We start from the raw sequence: 13,348 nt of genomic DNA, 5'->3' as shown, positions 1-13,348 counted from the left end.
GCAAAATTAAAACTAAAAATAAAATCTTTAACCAAAGACTATGTGAGTTCAAATTCCTCACTCTCACATTAACATGGGAGTCACTGGATACACCTGTAATGGAAACTTTGGGGAGAGACAACAGACAAATAAAATAATGGGCTTCATTAAATGAAAGACCTGATCTCAAAAAATAAAGTGAAGGGAGATAGAGGAGGGCTCCTAGCCTCCTCTTCTGGCTTCTGTGTGCATGATAATGGACACGCTGTCATGCACACTAACATACCCTACACAAGTGTGCATAATCAACACATACGTACACTTTCTAACTATCAAGAGAAAACCGTATTAATCAAATCAGATATCTAAACTACTCTTCATTCTTACGTGAGAACTTTTAGTGACCACATTGACTCTTGCAGTGCAATAGGATACTCCATAAATCTGCTTTTTGGGTGTCAGCTGACTCATTGGTATGCAGTTTATGCATAACAGAAATGATGGCGCATTCATGAGAAATGTGTGAAGGCATGGGTGTAAAGATTTCACTAGACCCAAGATAAATGATAAATGGGTGTTTATTGGGAAACACTTACCCAGAAAAATACAAGCAACCACGGGAGTGTTTGTCTGTCCTGCCTACAGGATCCACTGACCCAAGAGAAAGAGCAAGCAAACAGAAACCAAGCCTCAGACTTCCTTCTGACTGAAGCCACACCCAAGGTTCACAGACAAGAGGCCCACAAATGTGTTGTCACTTTTTTCTTTATTTTAATACTGATTCTTGTTTTTTATTTCCTTTTAGCTTGATGGCTCACAATTAGTAAGAAGTGTTTAGAAATGGAGGGAGGGTAGTGAATGTGACCAAAATATGCTGGGCATGAGTGGAATCCACAAAAATTATGCTTTAGAATTTTTAAGCATAGTAATGAATGAGTAGTGGATTTACTTTTGCACCTAAATGTATATGCTAGCCATCAGTTTTGAGTAGTAAACCTTGAGTAAAGCCTTGGAGATCTATGTCTAAGCATGTTACTTCTCTTCACTTTTAAGTGCCGTGGTAGAGTAGTTTGGTTTCCTACATCTCAGCATAGGCAGCTGCTAGTGGTACACAGGGAAGCTGGACTGAAGCCATCGTGGGATTTTCCCCACTATGCAAAGGTGTTAGTGTCAGTGTTACAGCTCTGAGGGGGCAGGTATCCTGGCAGTCAGGAGCCAAGGAAGAGCACCAAGTCACACCGCACAATGCACCTCACACAACAGATTTATTGGGAGAGAAGATGCCGGAGGATGGCTGCCTCTGCTAGGGCGTGAAGTATCGGAGACCTGAGCAGAAGGCAGAGTTTATATGGTGTTTCTTGGGATGGGGAGAGGAGAGTTCCAGAGTGGGGAATGCTGGGATTTCAAGTCCAGACTTTAGAGCAAGCTCAGCGATCGGTGAGATTTCAGATTCTGAGCTTGGGCTTTTTCCTCTATAAAGGTGAGTAGGGCCTGGAGTCTTCGAGCAGTAAGAGTATTCCGTGAGTGGATCTAGTGGTTGGAGGTTCTCAGGAGGAGCCTCGCCATCTGCACTCTTTGAGGATCTTATATTTAGTATCTCCATGTTGCCATGGTTTGTATTCTAAACTTGTTAGTGATAATAGCATGATGTGAACTATGACATTCCCTGTACTAGTATAAAATTCTTACTATTAGGTTTGTGTATAAGGAGAGATGATTGGTTCACATCAGGAATTGTGTATGTGTGTGTGTGTCTGTGTGCGCACGCATGCACGCAGGTGCACATGTGACAGTGTGGATGGACATGTATGTGTTTGTGTGAAGGCTAGAATACAACCTCAAGTATGCTCCATCAGATGATATTTATTATGATAGTATCTGTCATATCTTAGTCTGTCACCAAGTAGGCTATACTGGCTGGCCAGTAAGCCCTAAGGGTTTATGTGTCTGTGCCTTCTCAAAGCACAGGAAATCGTGCCCATGCATTCTAGGTACCAAACTCAGGTCCTCCTGCTTACAAAGCTAGCATATTACCATCCGAGTCATATCCTTAGACCTTGAGTTTGGGGGTGGACATTGTTTATTTTTAACACAAGACATTGCTTACTGGCTAAAACCCTTGTTCTTTCACCATGCACTCCTGGAAAACTTTAAATGTCCAGACTAATGGAACTACAGTTTCTGTATGTTCAATATAGTTCACAGTGTGGAGTTAGATTTCATTAATCTAAGTTATTTGTATCTCTCCCTCAATACCCATTTCCTCAACATACCGAGAACAGCTGTAAATGTATATTGCTACATAATGAGGGAAGTCTTTCTGCATATATGTTTGTCTGATTGGTTGATAAATAAAGCACTGTTAGCCCAAGGGAAGCAAGATAGTTGGAACTAGGAGTCAAGGAGGATTCTGGGAAATATAGTCAAGAGTAGAGAGTTGGCATGAGATCCCAGGAAGAGAGGACGCATGAGGCTGTTCCTTGATAAGATAAAACCTTATAAAATATATATATTAGTAATTATGGGTTAATATTTAAGTCAGAGATAGTCATTAAGAAACCGTAGCTAACGGCCAACACCTTTATAATTAATATAGCATCCTGCATGGTCATTTGGGACTGATGCGGCTCTGGGACCACACTGACAGGAAGAATGCACGGTACAACTGGGTGACAATTATTTTTAAAAATTAGACAAAATATTAAGCATTCAAACTAAATTTAATTTCCTTTTCTCTGTCTTGATACAGCTAGTTTTAGAGAATCTGGTAACAGTCTAGTATATTTCATTGTATGTCCTTTATGTGGGTCACTGGCATTCCTGTCATCCTTTTTAATGGCTAAATGTTTCCAGTATCACAACAGACAGGTAGAAAATTTCACATATTGTGCTTTGCAAAAGCTCTTTCTATAGCTCTTAATTTTTTGCATCCTAGAAAATAGAGATAACTTCATATTTACTTGCATCCTCCCCTAATTTTAGCAAATGACCACTAGAAATTGCTCTGTTATCCAAAGGAGAATTTATTCCTGATGCTAAGAATACTTGTTATTAGTTTGATATTATCTTACTGAGGGAAAGCCATGGTTTTAATAGCTAAAAATGAAACTGTAAACATGTTTTTCTTACAGTGTGTCCCACTTTATACTACCTGAACACTGAGGGCCAGTCCCTCTCATGTTTTCTTCTCTACAAATTTGATGTCTCTTACCCTGCCTTCTTCCTAGCCTAAGTGTTCATTTCTAACATAGGATGAGGGGTTTAGTCAACACCTTCCTCTGGTTCCAAAAGGAACCAGTGACAACAAATTGACTTTTTTCATGGCAGCTGTAATAGAATGCAAACCTTTCTCCCCTCTGACTCAAGCCCTTCCTTTGTAGTATCAATTCAACATGTGTCACCTATTAGGGCATTGTAGCCATTTCTATGCGGATCATACAGGAGGTGGTCTGAATAAGGAGCCTATTCTTCACCTAATACGCAGATGCAAGCAAGTACAGACAGGTCAAGGAAGAAGTGGTGAAGCATAATCAGCTTTCCTTTCCTTCACCTCTCAGCTTCAGAGCAGATATCGTTCCACTGTTTCTGGTCCTCCAGCCATGGAATCTGGCCGTCAAAGCAAGGAGAAATAGCTTTGCTAGTGCTCTTCCTGGAACCAGAGCAGATAAACTGATAGAAAGCAGAACAGCGGCAACGCAGCCTCGCACATCATTTCTTTTTCGCCTGTTTTGAGTCGTGCCCTAAACTTGAGTTCTTTAGACTGCCAAGCTCCATTTATCTATTCCTTATAAGGGGACAGGCACTGAGCTATGAACTTTGTGAGACAGAGTATTCTGATGAAAGAAAATAGAAATCTAAGGCACAGCAATGTCATGTCCTTTATTCAGTAGACTTCATTTATCATTCACTGTGCATTAGAATTGAAATGTAGATAAATTTTCTCACTAAAGCCAGGCTTCGGGGAGGAAAAAAATCAAATGAACTCCCTACTAATTTTTCTGCTCTATTATCTTATTAATGATGATTTGTAGAGAATTGCAGAGAAACATTCACACTTTAGGGCAAAATCTCTTAATTGGTAGTATAGGAATTAAGATATAGTACCTTTACGGGGTCTTTTTTTCCTCTATAATTTAAAACTCTTAACTAGGCACAAACTATGGAATGCAGAAAGTGTTCAGTGTGTATGAAAGAGACACTTTAAGACACACACTCTCGTGTTAAAGTGTATGGCATTCTGGAAGTTCATTTATAATGTAGTGTTTCTTGTCATTTCTGATGGACCAGAGAGAAGGCTAGCCTTCATGTACAGTTTCTTACACCAAGAGATAAACACTACACTGTGTTTTACTAAAACAATGTGACACTATGATCAGAAGACCTGAATTCAAGTTACAACCATTAATTTCAGATTCCTCATATAATGAACTACTTGTATGCCCAGAGATTTACAACAAAAGCCCTGGTCCCGCAGCCCTGACAGGGTAGGATCAGTGATTTGTCCTGACATGCCAACTAAACAAATGGCAAATGCTGTTGATAAGCACAGAGAAGAGAAAGTAATCAATTTGAACACTCTTTGATGAATGGATGGAGGTTTCCAGTGACCCCAAGTCTATCTTTGGAATACTGACCTGAGATTTAGGCTTAAAGAGAGAAAGAATCGAATCAAGGGTCAAGAGATATGTATAGCCAAGCATTCCCCATCAGCCTACTCATGGAAATCAATAGTCAGTATAAACTGAATACCAAGGGAAATAGCTTTGTCCTCCAGGGGGATACAGCACCTAGTTGTTGAGTCTCTAACCTTTCCCTTTACCCTTTCTGGTCATAGCCTAGAACAGACCTTGAGAGGTTGAACATGTCTTAAGAATGCCACAGAAAGATCCCACACTCACACAGCTAGGTGTGTCACATTTTAGAGGGAAAGGTTATACTCTCTTCAGAAACATTCATCCTTGTATACATATTTATATAACTCAAAGTTAACATCCTAAAGGTGGGGAGAATCACCAAGCTTTGCTCTCCAATCTTGTCAGTTATATAGTATTTACAGTAAGTTTTCTTAAAGCAAAAATCCAACAAGAATTCATACCAATCCATACAGTTGACTTTGCCGTAAAACAAGATAAAATAAATTGATACTGGGTTTATGTACAGGCTTGTCTAATATAACATAGGAATAGAAAACTGAATGTGTGAAAACTATAAACTCATCTGAGATGTGTGTTCACATTATATGTATGAGTATTTTGATATGTACAGACATATGTCAATATGGAATCAGGATGCCAGCAAAACATACAAAAGCTCACTGGTTCCAACATTTGTCTTGAACTAACAAATCACTTGATTTCCATGTATAATGTTCATATTCAACTTTATATAATTTTGGTTTAATTACAACCATCAAATCTCAATGAGTCATTTTATTTTGATTTTGGAAGTTTCCAAACATGTAGACTATATTTCAGTGTTTACACTCTAGAAAATTTCCCCTCACAATGAAGAGAATGGGCACAGAAGGAATTACTACATCTTTTTCTATTTAAATTAGAGCAATCCCAGTTCCCTCTTCCTCCCATCCTCCCCTGCCCCCCACCAATCCCCCATCCATCCCCCTCTGCTCCCCAGGGAGAGTAAGGCCTTCCTTGGGGAATCACCAAAGTCTGTCACATCATTTGGAGCAGGGCCTAGGCCCTCCCCCTTGTGGCTAGGCTGAGAGAGTATCCTTTTATTGGGAATGGGCTCCCAAAGTCCATTTGTACACTAGGAATAAATACTGTTCCACTACCAGAGGCCCCATAGATTGCCCAGGCCTTCTAACTGACATGCACATGCATGTTCAGGGGATCTGATTCAGTCCTATGTTGGTTTCCCAGCTGTCAGTCTGGGGACCATGTTTTTCAGATCAACTGTTTCTGTGGGTTTCCTCAACCTGGTCTTGACCCCTTTGCTCATTACTCCTCCCTCTCTACAACTGGATTCCAGGAGTTCAGCTCAGTGTTTAGCTGTATCTGCTTCTGCTCCCATCAGCTACTGTCTTTTTCATGTCCATCAGGATTCCTTTTCACTGAGTCTTTGCTGTCATATTCTGTTTATTTCAATGAAAAGCATGATAAAAATAACACAATCAAATTTACTACCTATATACCCCAAAGTCATACTATAAATTTTTGGCTAAATCTGATCAACGGAGGAAAGGTTCCTATGTATGTTCACAAAGTAAATTATGTCCCCTCTCTTTTGTGCTGTGGAACAATCTTTTTGTGCACAGTAGATATTTGTTGCTCTCTTTGGTCTAATAAAGGGCTAAATGGTCAATGGCTGGGAAGGTAGAGGATAGGCGGGACTTGCAGACCAAAAGACAGTGCAGGGAAGGAGAGAGCAGAGTCACCAGGAGACTCAGAGAAGCAAGATGAATATGCTGGAAAAAAAGTACTGCCACGAGGTAGAGTATAGGTAAGAAATATCAATTAATTTAAGTTGTAAGAGCTAGTAAGTAGCAAGCCTAAGCTGTTAGCCAAGCATTTATAATTTATAATAACTAAGTCTCTCTGTGGTTATTTGGGAGCTGGCTGGTGATTCTGACAGAGAGCCCTGCCTGCACTTCTTACTATCTGTGTGTATCTTTTTTTGTAGATAGAAAAACCAGAGGTATATCTTTTTATTTTTAAACAGATATGTATTGTTAAAGGCATAATTTCCTATTGAGCATGTATTGATTTTTATTGCTTCCTATAGCAAGGTATTTTATGTAAATTTTCACTCAGAGTATTCTGTGAGGACTGCAGATTGGTGATTATTTTCCTCTTACCCGAGGCTCATGCTCATGTTAACTCTGTGGTCCTTCCACACTGTTTCCACACTAGATAAAAGAGGTATAGATCAGGATTTACAGGCTTGATCTCTCCTTTGTACTAGTGTTCTTTAGATGACTATGACTGCAGACTGGAGAGCAGCAGCCCACACTGCCCAGAGAGGTTTCCAGTGCCCAGGATAGAGACCACTTCAGCTACATCCTTGGAGTAGAGCCACATACAATCTGGGTTTCCTCAACGTGTCTTAGCTTGTCTCTCTCAATCTCTCTCTCTCTCTCTCTCTCTCTCTCTCTCTCTCTCTCTCTCTCTCTCTCTCTCTCTCTCTCTCTCTCTCTCTCTCTCTCTTTCTCTTCCCTTTTATCCTTTGCTCTCTTATCTCATTTTGAGGGAACTCTGTCATGGACTCCTTAGCCTATCACTGTTGTTGTTGTTGTTGTTGTTGTTATTATTATTATTATTATTATTTTGTTGCTATTGTCTCTTCCATGAGAAGAAAGGAGGACTACATTTATGTTTCTAATTTACAGTCATCATTTAAAGGCATATGTAAGTGGCTTCTAGTTTGTCTTTATTCCTACGCTTAAACTCTTAGTCTTATTCATTAGAGAGTTTTTTACCCTTGAATTTTATGTAGTTTAAATTTTGGAGCAATATTTTCACTCACTTCAAATTTGTTCATCTTCAAATGGAAGTGACGAACCTTTCCATGGAAAAATTTAATATCACCTGTTCTCGGCTTAACTAACAGGAGAGAAATGTTGCTTCCTTCACGTCAGGCAAGTTGGAGAAAGCTACATAAACTATGGTGTTTTGTTTCTCCCAAAGCTTGGCAGGAAGCCTTATAGAAGATTTTCATGCTGAAGATATATAAGGATGTTAGGAATGGGTCGAATAGACACATGAATAGATAATGCAAAAATCTGCGATGAATTGCTCCAGGTTTTCAGCAAGTAAATGATAGGAAAATGAGTGAGATATCACATATTAAAATCTACATAGGAGGCATTGCCACATATCATATTTAGACCTAAATTTAAAATTATATCCTATAAAAGATATGGTTTATGTATTAAAGAATATATTAATATTGATTAGGAAAGTCCTACAATGAAATTAGTGTTAGTTTTGTACTGTCATATGAAATTAGTATTAATGGTGTGATAATTATATTGTAGTTAAGTGAGGTGACAACATATGGTATACATTTGCATATTCTTGTAATTATTTGATATAATATCCAAGAAGTTTATAAATGTTTCAAAGGAAAAATGAGAAAAGGTTAATTTCCATGATTATTTGAAATAGTTGATACACCTTTAGAAGTTTGCTATACTTTTCTGTACAGGTTAACTTTGTCAGATTTTTTAACAATTAGCTGTTTTTTATTAGTTTCTTAGCTTTTGGTAATTTACTTATTGCTCAGCCTATTTTGTTTTAATCCACTTTCAGTATTATGCTTCATATTTAATTGCTGCTTGACATTTTTGTTTTAATCATTGCCTCATTTAGAGAGACAGTATATATCTTCTTCAATGTTTATTTCATGTACAATTTGTCTTGTCATTTAAATGTCAGGCCAGAAGCATGGCCACAGGCACAGCAAGTTAAGGGAGAAAGAAGATCCAGGCCCTTTGCTTCCTCATTCCAGGTACAGCTGTCTCTCTGATTAACATGGAAGATCCTTTTATAAGGCACAGACCACAAGGACTGTGATTTACACACTGTGAGATGAGACTCACACGAGTATTCTGAGAGCATGTCATTGGAAATGTGATTTGTTTCTCAGCACAAAATTCCACTAACTACAAAACATGTAGTTACATGTAGGAGTTTTCTTTAGGAACTTAGTCAGCCCATGAATTCTGCTGTCCTCATCCTTACCAGGCATTCAATTTTCACATTGTTGTTTGTTGTCTTGGTTTGGGTTTTGGTGCTTGTTTGTTGTACATATCTTCGTACAAATGAAAATGTCAGAGGAATTAGAACCTGGTTTGCTGACTCTGACATCAGATGACATTCATGACAAGAAGATCCAGACTGCTTGAAAGCTGGGGTACTCATAGAAGGTGAGTCTTTTGCTTCCAGGGAAGCTGAAAACAATTCCCCAAAAAAAAGTGTCTGCAGCCGGGCGGTGGTGGCGCACGCCTTTAATCCCAGCACTCGGGAGGCAGAGGCAGGCGGATCTCTGTGAATTCAAGGCCAGGCTGGACCGACAGCCTCCAAAACAATACAGAGAAACCCTGTCTCGAAAAACAAAAAAACAAAAAAACAAAAAAAAGTGTCTGCATTAGGATTTTTTATTGCTGTGAAGAGACACCACAAACATGGCATCTTTTATAAAGAAAACCATTTAACTGAGGAGACTTGCTTACAGTTTCAGAGGTTCAATCCATTATCATCATGCTGGGGAGAATCGTGGCATGCAGGCAGATGATGCTGGAGCTGAGAGTCCTACAGCTTGGCTCAGAGGCAACAAGAAGTCAACTAACAGTCACCCCGAGGGAAGCTTGAGCAATGGAGACCTCAAAGCCTCCCAATACAGTGACACACTTTCTCCAACATGACCACACCAACTTATAGTGCTACTCCATTTGGGGGCCATTTTCTTCAAACCACCACAAATGGCCTGAAAGCCAGTTGTAAAAATTAAAAGTTATTATGCATCATGGTTCTCTAGAGCAACAGATTTTACAGTGATTAAGGTGAAGTATATAATCTATTATAAGATTGTGCATGTATTCATTTGAGTGTATGTGTTTCTGACAAATACAAAGAGCAGGCCAGTATACTGAAGACTTAGGCAAGCACTGATGTAACCTTCAAGCAGAATCCTGTCTATTCAGAAATTTATTCTTGCGCTTAAGGTGTTAAAGTGATCCGATAAATATCCACAGTATTATTAAAGGTAATCTTTAAAGTTAGCTCTTTGAAAGTGGTAGCCACTACGTCTTCAAATTCCTTCACAATGCCTAGTTTCACATGTTTCAAAAACTGAACATTACAGTCCAGGAAACTTGGCACCCTGGAAAAATCTCCACAGAGATATTCAGCAAAATACTAGACTAGAAAAGAAAGTGACACTTGAGGAGGAGGAGCAAGAAAGTGGGAGAAGAAAAGGGAGATGACTAAGTTGGTATTTATCCTACATAGCATTTCAGAAAAGACAGTGGACACCAGATAGAAACTAGTAACAAGTGAGTAAAGGTGCACAGTACAGCTAGAGGATTATTTTTCCTAATGTGGAAAGTAAATCCAGATACCTGAATGCCCTTACAGAAAAATACATGTGAAACAAATTACATCTATTGTCCCAGGGAAGCAAAACAGCCCTAAAACAAAATGGTTTATGGGTGGGAGAGCCTGGCCTAATAGCAGTTGTTTAAAGTGACAGAGTATTTGTAGGGGTTTTCCAAAAATCAACGCAGGTAGCAGTGAAGATTTAATTGTTAATCCTAAAACCTAATGACTGAACAACAATGAAAAAATGTGTTTCGACTCATGTCATATTGCTTTCTGGGACAGGAACCCTTCTCCATCTCCATCCTGCTGTGATGTCTGGAATGTACAAATCCAAGCACATGAAAGAAAAAGAAAAATAATTTAAGGACAAAGTTGGGTTTGTATTTTAAACTGTCCCTTATGTCCTGCCCCACAAGCCAAAACTCCATCACACTGTCATGGCTTTAGCAGTGGGACAGGATGAGTCTTCCTGTATCATGGAGTAATAAAACCAATAAAGTAATAAAGGTGTAATGAAAACATAGCATGCTGTCATCCCAAATTGTCAGCTAAACATGGTAGCACTCATACACTCTTATTTCCTTCACTGACTCAAGATGCGAGTTAAAGATTTAGTTAATTCCAGTAATAACATCATTTAACATGGTGTTTGCCAAGCTTATAAATATTGTTTAGCTTAATCCTGATCCACGGAAAACATTAATAACTCCTTCACAAACATTGTGTTTGACTAAAATATTTGGATACATGAAGTTAAAGGTACACCGATCTCATCCTATGTTTACAAGACCTGTAATTCCTTTTCAAATTCGTGTGAGTATGATTGTGTGGTGTGTGTGTCTCTCTGTTTTCATTGTCTCCTTTATGTCACCTTGTCTTGTAGCCAACATTTCTATTTTATGATATTCTCAAGACATAACCCATGTGAGCAGTTTTATTTCCCGAAGCACAGAATTATCCTGATGGGTATTTAATTACATCTCTACAAGGAATAATTTTTCCCTGCATTATATGAAAATTTAAAACCAGACTAATAATGTAGTTCTAGGAAGAGAGTGAGATGTCATGGTGGATTTTCATTTAGTTACCTAGCACCTAAATTGATCTGTTTATTCTTGTTTTTTATTAGACTTATCACTTACCTCATTGGACATTTAAATTTTAATATAATATAAATTAGTGTAGTATGTTTGTAAGTCATCAAATAACTTCTGTAGCAAGGTATTAGATTCATGATGGATGGATACACAGCTAGATAAAGATAGCAAATAAATGTTTCATATGTGGATTGCTTGTAATAGTATGCTTTGCAGCTAGGTGTTCTCTTTTGGAACTAGTTGCAGAGGAACCACTTAGAGCTAATGAGGACTCCTGGAGCATCTCTTGATATTTCATTAGTTTACAGCAAGGGTTTACAAGATTCATGAAGTTTGTTGTTGTTGTTTGTTTTGTTTCATTTGGCACACCATTATAAAAACAGGATATTGAATCTCATTATAATGTGTAAAACATTAAGTATGTTGGCAACAATTATGAATTTTCTATACAATGCAAAAGTAAGTGCTTATCTGTACTTTATCAGGTTTCCACTCGTTTATATATTTGTATTACCTCAGAGAACGGGAATGGATATTTATTAACAGCTAGCCGTAGAAAGGAAGTTAGGAATAATCTGTTTTAGTATTCTTGCTTTTAAATAAAAATAACTCCTGTCTCACCAGTCCAACACTAGAGCTTGTGAAAACACCAGTCATTGTAGAATATTAGGACCCATCCAAGTATTCTAGTAGTTTGGTCACATGTCCTTTATTAAAAAGGATACTATAATTCATTTGTCCATTATTTGCTCATGTATTGAGACCCTGTTACTTGTGCTGGGTACAGAAACATAAAGAACTAAAATAGCTTGACCTCAGGTGATATGGAGCAAGCAGATTTCTGTTCATGGCAGAAATAACAAGTTATGTATCTAATGTCCATTCCTCTCTCTTTTATTTAAAAATATATTCATTATTCGTGTGCCAAATCATGTTTCCAGCCATATGACTAAATTCCATGCTGCTTCAAGAATGGCCCCTTACAGGGAGGAAGCTAAAACATTTACTAAAATCAACCTCTTCCTTCCCCATTGGTTGCTTTGAACATGAACAAAATTTCTGAAGATCCATACCTGTCTCTACCAAGTGATAACTTTATATAGTAGAAGGCAGAGGGGAAAAAAAGGACACTCAACTTCTGTTATTGTTGGTTCAGTCACACATCTATAAACTCTTTTTTCTGTATTTATTTCATGTCAGAAAGTTCTAGTTCTTATACACTAACTAATGTATGCACAGATATTTGTTATGGACAGCCAGTTCAACCTTAAAGCTTCCACTTATCAATAAGACAATAGCTTCAGTTGATATATAGAAGGCCTGGCTGTGTAAGATGAGTTAGAGTGAAGGGTGTCAGATAGAAGGCAAGCATGTTAGCATGGTAGAAGTAGGACTTTATATAGAATGCTCCCTAGATACACAGATTCATCCAGCATGAACCAGTATCCCATAGAAGTTGAAGCCGAGATTCTACAAAGAAAAACAGAGATAGAATGGAAGGATAGGCAGTAGCCTACAAATGGCCTTAAAGGCTAATCTAAAAATACTGAATTCTATTTCTTGCTGATTACAAAATACAATGTACATAAATATAAAATTAAAAAAACTATAAATGAAACAAAATAATGGCAGTGCAAGAGAAATATTTAGATATATGTGAATTGTCCTTAAAATCATAATTGAAGTGATTTGTCAGTACATGACTCAGGAAATCTTCCTAAGAGCTCCATGGTGGGCAGGAGGGTGCAGTCAGTAGTTGGGGGCTATTAGCTGGGTAAATGTCCACAGCATTGTAATATCCCCCTTGGAAACATTTCAGTATTTAAACCCCTACTTTCACCTGTTTATTAGCTGGGTAAATGTCCACAGCATTGTAAGATCCCCCTTGGAAACATTTCAGTATTTAAACCCCTACTTTCACCTGTTTACTAACCCACTAGCACTTCTTTGGCTCAATGTTGTCAGGCTAATTTTTCCTCTGTATTGTTCTTGGAAAGTTGTGACTCAGGAGCACCTTGCCCATGATCACCTCTTGAATTAAGACTTGACACTTATCAGAGAGTACAGGCCAGCTTCATTCACTATGTAATGGTGCATATCTGAGCGGAGTTTCTAGATGTTCTTCTTGCATTTAACTGTTCTTCAAAGGGAACCTCTTCAGAGACTTAACAACTGCCTATGCAGTATAATCGTGGAGATACCAGCAGCCTG

This window comes from Mesocricetus auratus, unplaced genomic scaffold (genome assembly GCF_017639785.1).
Source record: "Mesocricetus auratus isolate SY011 unplaced genomic scaffold, BCM_Maur_2.0 Super-Scaffold_100008, whole genome shotgun sequence".
Taxonomy (NCBI): Eukaryota; Metazoa; Chordata; class Mammalia; order Rodentia; family Cricetidae; genus Mesocricetus; species Mesocricetus auratus.
Note: the sequence above shows the minus strand (reverse complement) of the source record.